This window comes from Rhodnius prolixus, unplaced genomic scaffold, assembly GCF_049639745.1.
Source record: "Rhodnius prolixus isolate KJV_2025 unplaced genomic scaffold, Rpr scaffold_9, whole genome shotgun sequence".
Classification (NCBI taxonomy): Eukaryota; Metazoa; Arthropoda; class Insecta; order Hemiptera; family Reduviidae; genus Rhodnius; species Rhodnius prolixus.
Window position 1 is genome coordinate 2,257,944 of NW_027411604.1, and position 18,009 is coordinate 2,275,952.

Consider the following 18,009-nt stretch of genomic DNA (forward strand, 5'->3'; position numbering starts at 1 on the left):
TTTGAGAGGCTGGCATGAATTTCGGATATGTCAGTTGAAAAAAAAAAAAATATCGTCCAATTGGACACAATAGCAATAGTTACTTGCTTGGTCTTCTAAGAAGATGGACAAAAATACAAAATACCTAATAATTGACATTGATTCGTTAAAAAAAAATGGGTGAATTCGTATTTATGTACACGATTTAAGAAATAAGGCAAATCGAAAGTATTATTTCTATGACGTCATAAACTGGGTAACTACAACATCACAGTTACTTTCACTTTGTTGTATATGTGTGTATGTGTTCGTATGTATGTATATATATATATGTATAAAACAAAAGTGCAGTTATGGGGGAGTGAATGATCTCTCTTGTCCCTCTTCTCTCATTACGTAATTCATGTTTTATGATAAGTTTGTTACGTATTAAGGTTTCAGTTACTTTGATGTAAAAACAAAATTTTCTTCAACTTTTTTATTTATTTTTAAAGAAAAGATGACGTCTCAGCTCCCCCTCAGAACTATATTCTGTGAGAAAAAGGTTTCAAACCAAACTGATCGGCTAACACACGTGTTGTACACGTGCACTTGAACCTCTACAGGAAATTACCCAGAATATAAGCATTTCTACGCTGCCATTGCGGCGATATATTAACCAAAGATAAGGGGCAGATTGACGGAAACTGGTCACCCATAATTTTTAAGCAATCCGGTGTGGTGAGAGAGGATAACATATACGTAATATCAGAATTCCGTGCATCTATCTTCTGACGTTCCCAACTAACATATTACAGATTTTTATTCTATTGTAAAAAGTTCTTCCGGTTTTGAACATATACGCTGAGCTGCATTTCAATATAAGACAGTTAACAATTTTTTTTATTGACATAAACATATTATTAAGTTCAAGTTCTGAAGCCCCTTTTCTTTGCCCTCCTCGACTGCTCTATAAAAGGTTCCTTTTCTTTTTTGGCCATTTTCTTCCATATTTTTCTTCCCTCTCTAAAAAGGAAACAAGTATATTATTGTTACATTTTAGGGGGTTAGTGCCCTAACATTTATTAATATAATTAATTTCCGCATTACTGAATTCCTTTTTCAAAAGGGGTTCCATGAGATCTGGGTTAAACTTTGATGAAGCCGAATGGTTTGGGGGCTAGACCCGTAAAGCTAAGATGTATTACGGTGCTAGGCTATATTCACCGGTCTATACCATTAATGGTTAATATGAGAAATTTGCAGTAAAGTATGTTTGCTAGTCGCCACAATAGACAAGTGGTTAGAGGCTAGACCCGCAAAGCTAAGATGTATTGCGGTAATAGGCTATATTCCCCTATCTATACCTTTAATGGTTAACATGAGAAAATCGCAGTAAAGTATGTTTGCTAGTCGCCACGATGGCCGAGCGGTTAGAGGCTAGACCCGCAAAGCTAAGATGTATTGCGGTACTAGGCTATATTCCCCTATCTATACCATTATTGGTTAATATGAGAAATTCGCAGTAAAGTATGTTTGCTAGTCGCCACGGTGGCCTAGCGGTTAGATCAGTGGTTCTTAATCGGTGTTCCGCGGAACACTGGTGTTCCGCGAATATGGTCCAAGTGTTCCGCGAAATTTCAATTTTAAATGTATTGAAATTTAGAAACTTAGGAATGATACGAAAACAAAAAATTGTTCCTTTTTTTTTAATTTGAATTTAATTTTAAGTTCTTGCTAAATACCGAATTTCAAATTATTTAATGTTTGTGTTCCGCGAGAAAAATATATACATATAATTGTGTTCCGCGTCTATGAAAAGGTTAAGAACCACTGATATAAAGGGTTGAAAAATTTTTGGGTCATGAAATTCTGTAAAATTATGGCCGTCTATATCTCCCACTGTGAACCACGTATTGGTATGGAATTTTGTTCTCTTGTACACTTTGTTTTTCTCAATTATAAGCTATAGTTATTTTGTGCATAGATCTATAAATGTAGAAGATATAAAGGGTTCAAAATTTTTTGGGTCATGAAATTCTGTAAAATTATGGCCGTTCTATATCTCCCACTGTGAACCACGTATTCGTATAAAATTTTGTTCTCTTGTACACTTTGTTTTTCTCAATTATAAGCTATAGTTATTTTGTGCACAGATTTATAAATGTAGACGATATAAAGGGTTGAAAATTTTGTGGGTCATGAAATTCTGTAAAATTATGGCTGTTCTATATCTCCCACTGTGAACCACGTATTGGTATGGAATTTTGTTCTCTTGTACACTTTGTTTTTCTCAATTATAAACTACAGTTATTTTGTGCACAGATCTATAAATGTAGAAGATATAAAGGGTTGGAAATTTTTTGGGTCATGAAATTCTGCAAAATTATGGCCGTTCTATATCTCCCAGTGTGATCCACGTATTCGTATGAAATTTTGTTCTCTTGTACACTTTGTTTTTCTCAATTATAAACTACAGTTATTTTGTGCACAGATCTATAAATGTAGAAGATATAAAGGATTGAAAATGTTTTGGGTCATGAAATTCTGTAAAATTATGGCCGTTCTATATCTCCCACTGTGAACCACGTATTCGTATGAAATTTTGTTCTCTTGTACACTTTGTTTTTCTCAATTATAAACTATAGTTATTTTGTGCACAGATCTACAAATGTAGACGATATAAAGGGTTGAAAATTTTTTGGGTCATGAAATTCTGTAAAATTATGGCCGTTCTATATCTCCCACTGTGAACCACGTATTCGTATGAAATTTTGTTCTCTCGTACACTTTGTTTTTCTCAATTATAAGCTATAGTTATTTTGGGCACAGATCTATAAATGTAGACGATATAAAGGGTTGAAAATTTTGTGGGTCATGAAATTCTGTAAAAATTATGGCTGTTCTATATCTCCCACTGTGAACCACGTATTGGTATGGAATTTTGTTCTCTTGTACACTTTGTTTTTCTCAATTATAAACTACAGTTATTTTGTGCACAGATCTATAAATGTAGAAGATATAAAGGGTTGGAAATTTTTTGGGTCATGAAATTCTGCAAAATTATGGCCGTTCTATATCTCCCAGTGTGATCCACGTATTCGTATGAAATTTTGTTCTCTTGTACACTTTGTTTTTCTCAATTATAAACTACAGTTATTTTGTGCACAGATCTATAAATGTAGAAGATATAAAGGATTGAAAATTTTTTGGGTCATGAAATTCTGTAAAATTATGGCCGTTCTATATCTCCCACTGTGAACCACGTATTCGTATGAAATTTTGTTCTCTTGTACACTTTGTTTTTCTCAATTATAAACTATAGTTATTTTGTGCACAGATCTACAAATGTAGACGATATAAAGGGTTAAAAATTTTTTGGGTCATGAAATTCTGTAAAATTATGGCCGTTCTATATCTCCCACTGTGAACCACGTATTCGTATGAAATTTTGTTCTCTCGTACACTTTGTTTTTCTCAATTATAAGCTATAGTTATTTTGGGCACAGATCTATAAATGTAGACGATATAAAGGGTTGAAAATTTTGTGGGTCATGAAATTCTGTAAAATTATGGCTGTTCTATATCTCCCACTGTGAACCACGTATTGGTATGGAATTTTGTTCTCTTGTACACTTTGTTTTTCTCAATTATAAACTACAGTTATTTTGTGCACAGATCTATAAATGTAGAAGATATAAAGGGTTGGAAATTTTTTGGGTCATGAAATTCTGCAAAATTATGGCCGTTCTATATCTCCCAGTGTGATCCACGTATTCGTATGAAATTTTGTTCTCTTGTACACTTTGTTTTTCTCAATTATAAACTACAGTTATTTTGTGCACAGATCTATAAATGTAGAAGATATAAAGGATTGAAAATTTTTTGGGTCATGAAATTCTGTAAAATTATGGCCGTTCTATATCTCCCACTGTGAACCACGTATTCGTATGAAATTTTGTTCTCTTGTACACTTTGTTTTTCTCAATTATAAACTATAGTTATTTTGTGCACAGATCTACAAATGTAGACGATATAAAGGGTTGAAAATTTTTTGGGTCATGAAATTCTGTAAAATTATGGCCGTTCTATATCTCCCACTGTGAACCACGTATTCGTATGAAATTTTGTTCTCTCGTACACTTTGTTTTTCTCAATTATAAGCTATAGTTATTTTGGGCACAGATCAATAGATGTAAGAGATATAAAGGGTTGAAAATTTTTTGGGTCATGAAATTCTGCAAAATTATGGCCGTTCTATATCTCCCAGTGTGATCCATGTATTCGTATGAAATTTTGTTCACTTGTACTCTTTGTTTTTCTCAATTATAAACTATAGTTATTTTGTGCACAGATCTATAAATGTAGAATATATAAAGGGTTGGAAATTTTTTGGGTCATGAAATTCTGCAAAATTATGGCCGTTCTATATCTCCCAGTGTGATCCACGTATTCGTATGAAATTTTGTTCTCTTGTACACTTTGTTTTTCTCAATTATAAACTACAGTTATTTTGTGCACAGATCTATAAATGTAGAAGATATAAAGGGTTGGAAATTTTTTGGGTCATGAAATTCTGCAAAATTATGGCCGTTCTATATCTCCCAGTGTGATCCACGTATTCGTATGAAATTTTGTTCTCTTGTACACTTTGTTTTTCTCAATTATAAACTACAGTTATTTTGTGCACAGATCTATAAATGTAGAATATATAAAGGGTTGGAAATTTTTTGGGTCATGAAATTCTGCAAAATTATGGCCGTTCTATATCTCCCAGTGTGATCCACGTATTCGTATGAAATTTTGTTCTCTTGTACACTTTGTTTTTCTCAATTATAAACTACAGTTATTTTGTGCACAGATCTATAAATGTAGAAGATATAAAGGGTTGGAAATTTTTTGGGTCATGAAATTCTGCAAAATTATGGCCGTTCTATATCTCCCAGTGTGATCCACGTATTCGTATGAAATTTTGTTCTCTTGTACACTTTGTTTTTCTCAATTATAAACTACAGTTATTTTGTGCACAGATCTATAATTTTAGAAGATATAAAGCAGTGGTTCTAACCGGTGTTCCGCGAATATGGTCCAAGTGTTCCGCGAAATTTCAATTTTAAATGTATTGAATTTTAGAAACTTAGGAAAGATGTCCTTGCTAAATACCGAATTTCAAATTATTTAATGTTAGTGTTCCGCGAGAAAAATGTATACATATAATTATGTTCCGCGTCTATGAAAAGGTTATGAACCACTGGGTTAGATGCTAGACCCGGAAAGCTAAGATGTTTTGCAGTACTAGGCTATATTCTCCGGTCTATACCTTTAATGGTTTTAATACAAACTTTTGTGTCCTGTAAATAAAATTCTTTCATTGGATAAAAGGAAGAAATTATCAAATTTAGGTGTTTAAATTTAAATTACTCTAGATTAGGTTAATATTAATAAATGAACGATTCGTTAATGTTTAAAAGAATTCACTTTAAACTAAAGGATAAGCCCCTTTTACTTTTATTAAATTTACCTCGCAATGTACGAGACTGGACAGTTCTTTGGGAATTGTCTTTTATAGCATCTCAAAAAGTTTATAAATGGATTTACTGAAATCCTCACCCAGTTTCTATTGCAAAGCGAAATTTTCTGTGGGTGTTTACAGCATCTTCCTGGAAATGAAAAAACAAAAAATAGAGAAGTCATTAAGGTCTTTGTACTGGGTAGGTTAGGTTAGGTTATCTGATTTGAGTTTCAAAAAATTTGTTAATTGGATTTTTTGATATTTTGATGTTAATTTTTAGTTCGAATCATTGGAGCGATATGCCCCAAGCATAAATTTTATCAAATGCTTTATGGATAAGATTTTGAAAGAGCATATTTTCATTTTGGACCACATTCTCTTCTCAAACTCTTCAGCAGACGTACACTATGGCAGTTTCACATCAATCTGTCTCAACGCCAAAGCTTAAAACAGAATTCTCTATAGATTCCTTTAAATGGCAAGCTATAGGTTATCATGTCGTCTCCGCTAGAGCCGACTACCTCTGGCAGGTACGTAGTTCGTGATATGGAAAGATTCTATTGGGTGTGGTAAAACTTTCACTTATGCTTCATTAAGCACGCAGCTTGCGGCACAAAGGCAAGGCTAGAGATAACCCCATAGAAATGGTAACCGCAATTGTCTTCCCCGCTTTCCAACGGTTTAGTAAGACGTTTTCTTGCTGCGGAGTTATTTATTGGTCACCTTTGATTTGCGTTGCGCTTCTGCACGATGTCCTACACAAAGTAGCTGTGCTTCAACAATTTTTTAATTCTCTTAGATACTACGTTGTTTATAAAAAAAAAAGGTAACAGGGAAAAGGGAAGGTATTAGCTATGCGGTTAGCGTACTGGACTACCACGCGGAGGTCCCGAGTTCGAATCCAGCTGCTGACCCTTGGATTTTCTCTTGCTAGGAGCTTCTTACAGCTCACTGTCCGGTGATGAAACAAGAACAAAAAACAAGAACAATTTTTGATGAAAATGCCGTTGTTGCTCATTTTTGGCATCGTTTTTCTCGAAATCTATTTAATCTATATTGTTGCAAAAAAAATTACAGTTATATAGGAGGATTTGCCCTACATTATAAAGAAAATTAAGGAATTTTATCTTTTATAGAAAAAGAGAAAAAAATTGTCAAAGTTGGGTGTTTTTCAACGTTTACGCTTTTTCATCCACTTTTTGACGATCAACCCTTATACAAACTGTCCTACCTCACAGTTTTAATTTAGAGAAGAAATTTTAATTACATCTTGTTTTTTCGCTGTAAAAGAAAATTGTAAAAAAAAAAGAAAATCACGTTGAAAAGTCAGTTGTTTGGAGGTTAATTTTTCTCCCACTGGAATTTTCTAGAAGTAAAGTAGTTTTTCTTCGTACTCATCTTGGGAAAATGATGAAATTGTTGCATCATATTCTTACTTATATATATACAGGGTGTATGCGGAGGAAAGGTCGAAACTTCCGGGAGATGATTCAGCAGCACAAATGCAACAAAAAATATTCTATTTACTTTGGCCCGATTCTCAATAGTGTCCAAGATATTTAACATTTTTAACTTTTCCGTCGATATTCGCGTTTTTCACCATAAAAACGGCCGCTCTTCCGTTTGGAATAAGCAGATTTGTTGTAGAATAAAGGATAGAAAAGTTACGGCCGTTTTTATGTTGAAAAAAACGCGAATATCGACGGAAAAGTTAAAAATGCAAATATCTTGGACACTATTGAGAATCGGGCCAAAGTGAAGAGAATATTTTCTGTTGCATTTGAGCTGCTGAATCACCTCCCGAAGTTTCGACCACTCCTCCGCATACAGGGTGATTCATTTAAAACGCACCAATCGCTAATAACTTTTTAGGAAAACGGAATTCCGAAAAAAAACCCACGAAGTAAACTATATGTTTTTTTTTTAGGTCTAGTTTTCAAATTTTCCACCCCCGATGTTGTATCTTTATTTTTATGGCCAAAAACCCGATTAGAGTTTCATAAGGACCACTGGTTTTGACAATGATTATGAAAACTACATAAAACATTGTGAAAAATGACGTTGTCCTCGCTATTAGGATATCCCTAATATTAGTTGAGATATTTAAGATCAAAGTTACAATTTTATCTTATTCGTGAACTAGAAAAATAGAATATTTTTTGTTGCATTTTAGCTACTGAATCACCTCCCGGAAGTTTCGACCTCTCCTCCGCATACACCCTGTATAATACATTTTTTCCAGGCCTTCAGAGACCTGGAAACGGTGTCCGTAAAATTTTGTAACTTCGGATTCAAAATTAATATTACATTTTTTGGGGAATTTCCTTTAAAAAAAAAAGGATTTTCAGCGATGGTGGAATATATAAAATTTATTATGTATGAGGTATTATCTATCGCTTATTCTAAATCAAAACTTTTAGTTTTTTACTTGATTTTTAAGAATAAAATAAGACATGAATCTTTTATAAAGTGGCCTTTCAAAATACCATTTCCTGAAGATTTCAATTGGTCCAAATTGCGTGTTTAATAGACAACTTCAAACTCTTTCCGGAAGTGCTAAATTTACGAACTTCTCAAGAATTTCAACAAAATACGTTCTAAATATGATCCAAAGAATAAAATTAAAAAGAAAAATAAATGAAATTAATTTTACTTTTTGCTTTATAACGTCTATGTCCGGGACAAAGGTATCTTCTCTTCTTATAATACTTTTTCTTGCATGATGTTCTACTTCTGGTGCTATGTGTGGGCATTCCGGGAATAATGTTCCCTATTTTCTTGAAGAAAAAGAAGAAAAAGTGAAGATTTTATTTAGATTTTTAGATATCTAGTAAGAAGAAAGAAATGAAATAGATGTATGTATAAGTAGAAATGTGGTTTAAACTTTAAAATTAAAAACTATCGTCTAGTACACAGTCTAATCGAACGTTTTTTGTAAGCTCATTGTTATTTGTTAAGCTTCTAAATTAAAAATAAAAAAGGTCGCATTCTCTATGAATGCAAGTGTTGGCCTTTCCGTTCATTTTTTACTTTCTACGTCACAGGAAGTTTTACGGTCGTATCAAATTTTCTGTCTCAAGTATAGAGCGGAAATATTAATTTTGAGAGTACCCTGAGCCCACCCCCAAAAAAAGTGGTTTTCTGGGTACGTGAAAGAGAGTCAGTCTCTCTCTCTCTGTTGGTGTTCAAGCAAAACTCAAAAACGGATTTAGCAGGAAATTCGAATTTGTAATCGATTATCTACTATTTACTATCGGGCTTGGACAATAAGCTTTTCAGCGGTTATTGGCTATTTCAGTAATAATTATTTTATTCATATTAATGCCAAGCTTTCGATCTAGGTACTACGACATCTTCAGGGCTGTGGAACATATGTTTTATAGCATCAGATTACAATTTACATTTACTTGATATTATAAGTAGTTGACAAAAATCATTTACCCTATACTTATTAACAATTATAATTTCTTTTACATTCTAGAGGGGGTTTCGCCTTAAAGATTGCTGTTCCTTCTGTCCAGACTGTTCAGTCAGTCAGTGTTGCCAATTGTCAAAAAGAGATATTTTTTTTTTTTTTTGCAGGGATTGCTCGTAGAGCAGCCTGGCTATTCGAGAAAAATTACGGCCTTAGAATTAATAGTTCCTAATAACACCATGTAAAACAAATTACAATTGTTAATAAGTATGACGTAAATAATTATTGTCAACTATTTCTTGATATCATCACATCAATTTTACATTATAATTTTATTTCTGCATAATTTTGTTCCAAAACCCTGAAGATGTTCTAGTCGTAAAATGTGGGTTTTTGGTCCACCAATGCTGGATAATATTCTCTTTGACCTGCACCCACATACATAAAGTTGTGGCGGAAGTCGGAAAAAAATCTCTACATCAATCTGGGGGGGGGGGGTTTCATCTCACCTCTCACATTAATGAATAAAAATTACAAAGAAAATGTTCATTCAGCCATCTTTTGGGGCTTCAAGAAGCGAAAAACCCAAAAAATATGTTGGCACTTTTCTTGGGATTAATGACGTAAACTTTCGTCATTATTCGCACTACCGGAAAAAATAGTAGCGAAATTTTTCAAACTGACCGACACAGTATGTAATACTAGGTAGTTTTATAAGGCTTAATGAAAGTGACTTAAAATGATGTCCAGTCCATTATTTACAGAGTCAGCTAATCTAGATTACGTTTTTATATTTTTGTGTTATACCTACAATATTTTAGTTGAATCTTCTACGTATATTGTAATAAAGCTTCCATAAATCATTAGGATTGATACAATTATATTCAATTATCGATCACAAAACTTGTTTAAATTTGGGAAATAGGTATATTAACATAAAGATTCTATAACGAACTATGATACTCACGTTAATAAAAATGTTACCAAATCTTAGTAGAATTTAACTAATAATTTTGCTTAATTTTAAGTTCATTTTCCAAACATTGTGAGCTTCAAATAAACAAATGAAATATAACCATATGTAGATATAATTTTAATGAAAACCAACCATTTGATTTGAGGAGTTGGCCAGAAAAAATAATCATAATAATAATCCCGGATTTAGGGTGTTACATCCCTAAACCCAGAGAAAATGAACTGGATAATAAATTAGTACAAAAAAAAAAAATGGAGGGAAATGCTACCCAAACAGGATATCCTATCTCAGGTTTTTTTTTTTTTAAATTATGATCTGTTTTCTATAATTTTTAGAAATCGCGATCTTTAAATTGTAAGGATGAAATTAATTCTCGTCTTGCTTTTAATATAATTCTTAATTTAGACTTTTTTTAGTTTTTGTTTTCAAATTTAAAATTTAATTTATTAACTCCCATTAACTTGATACTGAAACTTACTTATACGCCGAAGTGACCCTTTAAAATGTAATTCCTAAAAAAATAAGAATAAAAACTCAGAAAAGTTAAAATTCTATTCAAAAAACGGGGTATTTCCGGTTTTAGAATTTTCTCCTAAATCTAGGGTTACCATATATTTTTTACGACAAACCGGGACAGCCAGGTAAAAATAAATAAATAAATAACTTAATTTGTTGTGATATTTTTTTCATTATTATACTTTATTAACTTATACTTTTATATAATATTTTGCTGTTACAAATTATTAATATTATTGCCTATCATAAAAGTAAACGTATATCGTAAAATTATCGCAAAAAATCACAAAAAAAATATAGGTATTATACTGAGTGTATGCGGAGCTGAGGTCGAAACTTCCGGGAGGTGATTCAACAGCTCAAATGCTACAAAAAATAATCTCTACACTTTGGCCCGATTCTCAATAGTGTCCAAGATATTTGCATTTTTAACTTTTCCGTCGATATTCGGTTTTTTTTCACCATAAAAACGGCCGTAATTTTTCTATTCTTTATCCTACAACAAATCTGCTTATTCCAAACGAAAGAGCATTAAATTTCCTATAAATCTGCTTGGTACAGCGCCTTAAAACGATTCTTATAACAATGAAATTTTTACTTGAATGTCTAAAAAATTTCGTAATGAAGTAATGAAAAGTCAGTTACGCAAAATCCCTGCATTTACACCCCTCTCTGTTCGGGGTAGGGTTTTATTAAAAACCAAAAAACATCCATATGATCTTGAAGCTCAATAAATGCGCGCAACTTTTTTTCTGAAATTATGTGACTCCTTGATTCATTAATCATTGAAAAAATGCAGTTGAAAATTTTTAACAAAAATCATCGAGAACGAAATTTTTTAGACATTCAAGTAAACATTTCATTGTTATAAGAATCGTTTTGAGGCTCTGGGTTAAGCATATTTATAGGAAATTTAATGCTCTTTCGTTTGGAATAAGCCGATTTGTTGTAGGATAAAGGATGGAAACGTTAAGGCCATTTTTATGGTGAAAAACGCGAATATCGCCGGAAAAGTTAAAAATGCAAATATCTTAGACACTATTGAGAATCAGGCCAAAGTGAAGAGAATATTTTTTGTTGCATTTGAGCTGTTGAATCACCGAACAATCCCGAAGTTTCGACCTCACCTCCGCATACAAGGGTGATTCATTTAAAACGCACCAATCGCTAATAACTTTTTAGGAAAGCGGAATTCCGAAAAAAAAACCCACGAAGTAAACTATATGTTTTTTTTTAGGTCTAGTTTTAAAATTTTCCACCCCCGATGCTGTATCTTTATTTTTGGCGGAGTTACGGGCCAAAAACCTGATTGGGGTTTCATAAGGACCACTGGTTTTGACAATGATTATGAAAACTACATAAAAAATTGTGAAAAATGACGTTGACCTCGCTTGGATATCCCTAATATTAGTTGAGATATTTAAGATCAAATTTACAATTTTATCTTATTCGTGATCTGTTTTCAATATTAATTTTCCACCAGAAATACATGTTTTGGGGAGGTCCTCTGGCTGCAAAAAAATGTCATTTGTCACGTAAAGAACAAAAATTAAAACCTAATAATTGAAGATTTTTGTATAATGTAATGGTTGTGAGGGAATCAGGGATAAATTTGTTTTATCATCAAATAAAAGCAATCATCACATCATTTTAATGCACCCAGTATGCAAGACTTCTTGATCTATGATTACGGTAAGAATATCTTACTGTTTTTATAATTTTATAAAACATTAATACTGTAATTAATAATTAATCAAAATATTGTGAGCCGCGAGCTATGATTGGTAGACATTACGACGCATTACAAATCACAGCCTGAGGAATTATTAGGCAACATCTTTAAAAGTAAACTGTCTGATCACTCAATAAAAAAACAAAATTAATTTATGACGTCTTTTGATTACTTTTAAATATTAAACTTAATTGTTTAACGATGTCTGAACAACAAGGTTATTAGATTTATGATAATAGACGATAAATACTAGAATGGTTTAATTTCTGGATTTATTATTACGTATATTTAAACTATCTTTCATTGTAACATGATTGTGAAGAGATGACGTCACTGTCTACAGGACAATCATCTTGAGACCAGCTTCTAGTCTTCTCAGAGACGTTAATTGACCTCACAATGAACTCTGTGAACCCCTCCTTCCAGCGTCCGAACACTTTGTCTCCACAAATAATGACTAATTATACACAGACACGTTGGTATTACTGCTAGGGGAGTGGGGGCAAAAAGATTTAGAAAAGGTCATTTTTGTGGTTCCGTGAGTCAGAAAGAGGGTTTTGTGTGGGTGTGTGTGTCTATGTTCGTATGTAATGATTACCTAAAAATCGAAGGAAAGAAAAGAAAATAAGAAAGAAATACGTTTATTAATGTCCTGAGACATTAGTTCCTTAAGGACAACTAAAAGTATACAGGATGATCCATTTAAAACGCATCAATCGCTAATAACTTTTTAGGAAAGCGGAATTTCGAAAAAACGTACGAAGTTAACTATATGTTTTTTTGGGTCTAGTTTTCAAATTTTCCACTCCCGATGCTGTAACTCCATTTTTGGCGGAGTTACGATTAAAAACCTAATTGGGGTTCCATAAGGACCACTAGTTTTGACAATGATTATGAAAACTACATAAAAAAAAAATGTAAAAAATGCCGATAACCCCGTTTAGACCAACATCCTGGCAAGATATTCTTACCGCAATCATGGGTCAAGAAGTCTTTTGCATACAGGGTACATTAAAATGATGTGTTGGTTGCTTTTATTTAATGATAAAACAAATTTATTCTGACTCACCCATAACCATTACATTGCACTACATTTTTAAAATCTTTATTATTATTATTTTTGTTCTTTGCGTCATGAATAACATTTTTTGCAGTCAGTGGGCCTCCCAAAACGTGTATTTCTGGTGGAAAATTAATATGGAATACCGTTCACGAGTTGATAAAATTGTAAATTTGATCTTAAATATTTCAACAAATATTAGGGGTATCGAAACGGGGTCAACGTCATAATGATAATAATAACATTAATAACAATAATATCAATATAAGATTTAGATAACTTTTGAGAAGATGTTAAATGTAGTAACAGACTTGGCACGCAAACCAATCGGAACAGAGTTCCATAACTTGCAAGCTTTTAAATAAAAAGAATTTTGATAGGTTGCAGTCCTAGGTTGTGGGCGTGTACAACTTTGTATCCACTTGTCGATTGGTTCTCAAGTGCAACTGTTCTTTGCTACTAAATAGTTGAATACAGATAATCTGGCGCTCTATTTTTGAACAGAAAAAAAAAAATAAAGGCACCTAAAAAATATTGCCTTCTATATTCAACATTTAGCCAGTTCAGCCGGTGGGTAATAAGAGAGTAATATGTTCATCTCTTCTGACATCAAAAATGAAACGAACAACCCGAGTTTAGAGCTCTTTATATCATCCTCGTATTCAGTTCCGAAGTCAGGTCTAAATAAACAAGACAACAAAAATCTACATGCGGGAGGATGAGTGTTTGAACCAACTGCTTTCTTAGTGATACCGGCAAGGAAGGGAAGGAGAGAGAAAGAAAAAAGAAAGATAAATTTATTATGCTCTGGGACTTAAGTCCTTTAAGAGCAACCAATAAAATTTACAATTAAAAAAAAAAAAATATTTTCTCTGATCTGAGAGATTAAACTAAAATAAGTTCTTGACAACTATTTACATCCATAATTTTATATAAAATATGTACATATATAAAAATTACTAATTATAATGAATTAATAAAATAATAATAATAATAGTAATAATAATTATTAATATAATAATGTAAAACAAAAACAAACAAAAAAAAAAGAAAAATATCTTCTATATACAAACTTAAAAATCTCTTTTGTACAATTCAAACAAATGATTGTAATAGAAAAACTTAAAACTAGGCAGTAATTTTCTTGTTGGTCAAGTCAGTAGGTAAGTCGTTCCAAAGTCTACTGGCAGCAACAGTAAAAGAGTTTTGATACGTTACAGTCCTATGGGGTTGTATGTAAAGCCTGGAATCGACAGTCCTTGTAGTTCTTAAGTCTAGTGCAGCTTTTTGTGTAAACATGTCATATAAGTATTTTGGAGTCTGTGCTCTAAACAATTGGTATATGAAATTACCCATAAAGTATTTTCTACGGTAGTCAACAGTAAGCCAGTTTAAAGTAAAGTAATGTGGTGTAATATGTTCGTCTTTCCTAATATTTAGTATAAAACGGATACAAGAGTTAAGTGATCTCTGGAGTTTGGTGTTAAGTTCCGAGGTAAGATCAGCATATACCAGGCAACAGTAATCAAAATGAGGAAACATGAGAGTACTAACTAGCTGTTGACGGAGAGGTATAGGCAACATATTTTTATGGAGTTTTAGCTGGTATAGAGATTTATGAATACTATTACAAATATTACTAACATGACTATTCCAAGATAACGTGTTAGAAATCGTCACACCTAAACATTTTGCAGTCGTAACATAAGGTATATTTATGTTATTAACAGTAATTTTAGAAATTAGGTCCAAATTGATTGTATTTATATATTTTCTACTGCCAATTATCATTGCTTTTGATTTTGTTATGTTAAATGCAATAAAATTTGACTGTGTCCAGCTAAGGATGGAATTCACATCAAGCTTAACTTTCTCAATGCCAGCTTCTAATTCTGACGGTAAACAGTGTAAATATAGAGAGAGAGAGAGAGAGAAAGAGAGAGAGAGAGAGAGATGGACTGACAGACAATAAGCGAGTGAGAGAGAATGATTGTATGAGGAGGAGAGGAAGGAAGTTCATTTCGTAAAAAACCTCTTTTTCGTACTCACGGAACCCGTAGGCAGTTACTTCCGGTGAAATCTTAAAGGACGTAAACTCTCTCCCTCTCTCTCCAATAAACATTATTTAATTTCACGTGCAATATTTACAAAACCATTTTAAAATAAATAAATTGGACAATTAAGATATATTATACAAAAAAAAAAAAGAATACGGAAGTAGTATAATTGGGTCAAAAAAAAAAAAAAACCGATCGTTTTAGGCCCTATAAAAACACCCCACACACCAATTAAAGCCAAACCAATTAAAAAATTATGTTAATGACTTCCCCCCGCCCAAATTTAGAAGTGGAACTAATTTTTATGGGGGCTAAAAGCGGAAGTAGGCAGTTTTTTTTTTTTTAATACCGTAAATTACAGACTTCCGTTACTTCCACATCCTGTGAAATATAATTTTATTTACCAAAAAAATTTTTTTTTAACTCCCATTTGCCATTAATGAGCGTTTTTTTGGTGATTCAATGATTTTTTTAAACTTATTGAACTAAGATCCACGTGTTATCAACTAAAACATGTGTACGATATACGTTTGTGAGTATACATATATGTACAATATACTTCCGTTCCCACGCTTCTAAGTATTATAATTATATTTCCTCCCACTCCTTTTCCACTTTTAGTTAGTTACATAATTATTCAGCCAGCTGTGAAGTACGTACATCCTCTCTAACAGACGAATGAAATTATCAATCAATTAAAATAAATCGATTATTGTGATTTAGATAATTGATAATATTTTAAATTAATGAATTTATATCAAGAGTGTTGCTGTCAGTTTAATTTTTTTGGTCTAAATAATTACAGATCGTTTACTACGTAATAATAATTTTTATTGAATGGATTTGATTGCTTATTTAATGTAGATTGATGGGGATTTTTTAGAATTGGGATTTGGAAAAAGTGAATGATAGAACCATCGATCTTTATTTTATTTTAATTTTAATTTTTGGGGGGGGGGGGGGGAAATGGTTCCAATGATTTTTCTTTGAAGTCTATTAGTGGCCTAGTATGGTACGTGATGTTACCGAGTCTATGTTGGCAGAACTGTGTGGAACTAGACAGACAGCTGTTTGGCTCGTACCAACAATTCACTGCTGCCAAAATACTATATAACATAATCTCACTACCTCGTTTTGCTAGCCCCCGGTTTTCCCTTCCATCATGGAGGGGAGTGAGAAGACAAGGCGAAAAGAAATGGAAAAGATTGGGAGTCTGGCTAGGAAAAGTTTGTTCAACAATTTTCATGAGTTCTCCTTGTCGTAATAGTGCAAATTTTCCATTTTTTAAAAATGTTTTTGTGTGCGCTATAGATTTAATTTGAAAACTTTAGTTTAAATTTTCCTTTACCGGGAGTTTCTTATTTCTAGATAGGGGACAGTGAGCCGTAACGAGAGAACACTATCTGGAGACCAGGCTCTAATAATCTCATTCGTTGACGCGTCTTACATTAGCAAATAATAATAATAATAATAATAATTATTATTATTATTATTTTTTATTGAAAGGAGGTGAAATGCTTTTTACGCACGGAGTGCCGGACTCCCAACAAAATGGCCTACCGGCTAAAACACCCCCCTTCGTCCCTGGACCTAGCCTGGATTCACTTATGCAGCATTACATCAGGCTAGGCCCCCCATCCTGACCCTAATTAGGGATTCACATCCTCCTCATCCAACTCCCTTTTTTTACTTACTAACACCTCTCTAGCAAAAGTTGCGACCGCTCTCCAATTCGCTCTGCTTGTGAGCACTACGCTTTGGAATCGGTCAGGAGTCCACCGGCCGACGCTCCCCTCCAAATCCCTTCTGAGACGACCCCCACCTTTCACACTCAAAAAAGATGTGATGGGCATCGTCCCTCATCCCTATACAATGAGGGCAGTCCCCTCCCGGCCTCTTGCCAATTTTCCGCAGATAGTCTCGGAAGTAGCCGTGACCAGTGAGGAGCTAGCTGGGTGAGATAGTAATCTACCTCACCGAAAGACCGTCCGGTCCAGCTATTCACGTCCGAGACTAACTCTGCAGTCCACCTTCCTCTGGTCTCCTCCAGCCACGCAGCCTGCCATTTTGACATAGTACGCAGCCGCTCCTCTCGGGTGACTGCTGCCTTCTCCACTTCCCTCCTTCTCCCGAAGATTCTCTTTCGTTCGGAGGCGAGAAATGAAATAGGAATGACCCCCGCAATCACCATCACAGCCGGCTCCGAGACAGTTCGGTATACAGAGGCTATCCGGAGAGCACTGAGCCTCTGAACCCGCGCCAATCGCTTTCTATACGTCTCTTTGCTGAGGACGTCCGCCCAGACTTCAGCTCCATACAGCAGTACTGAGTGTGCAACACTCATCAGAACCTTACGGGTGCGGGCCCAAGGTCCCACGACGTTGCTCATCAGCCTGCTTAACCTTCCCACGGTTGTAGAATAGTAATAATAATAATAGTAATAATAATAATAATAATAGTAATAATAATAATAATAATAATAATAATAATACAAGGGAGGAGATTAGCTATGCGGTTAGCGTACTGGACTCCCACGCGGAGGTCCCGGTTCCGAAACCAGCTGCTGACCCTTAGATTTTCTCTTCCTAGGAGCTTCTTACAGCTCACTGACCGGTAATTGACAGTGTTGTCTGTAACGAGAGAACACTGTCCGGAGGCCGGCAGTGCACTGAAAAAAGCTCCGGGCCCCAATAACCTTAGATGTTGACGCGCCTTAAATAATAATAAGAATAATCCATTATTGTCCCATTACAAAGCGCGTTCCGTTCCTTAAAAAAAACTGC

The 18,009-nt window shown here is 33.7% G+C and overlaps 1 long non-coding RNA gene across 5 annotated transcripts; it reads right to left on the minus strand.

The window, feature by feature from the left end:
* Window positions 1-828: 828 nt before the first annotated feature.
* On the minus strand, window positions 829-9,974 carry LOC141454192 (uncharacterized). Of its 5 annotated transcripts, none has more exons than XR_012458555.1 (4): window positions 9,853-9,974; window positions 8,124-8,247; window positions 5,480-5,618; window positions 829-984 (listed from the first exon to the last, which is right to left on the minus strand). It is a non-coding gene; the product is annotated as an uncharacterized lncRNA (long non-coding RNA). The 5 variants fall into 5 exon arrangements; XR_012458557.1 differs by having other exon boundaries at window positions 8,124-8,240; window positions 9,853-9,968; XR_012458558.1 differs by having other exon boundaries at window positions 8,124-8,240; window positions 9,697-9,946.
* Between the last annotated feature and the right edge of the window lie 8,035 nt (window positions 9,975-18,009).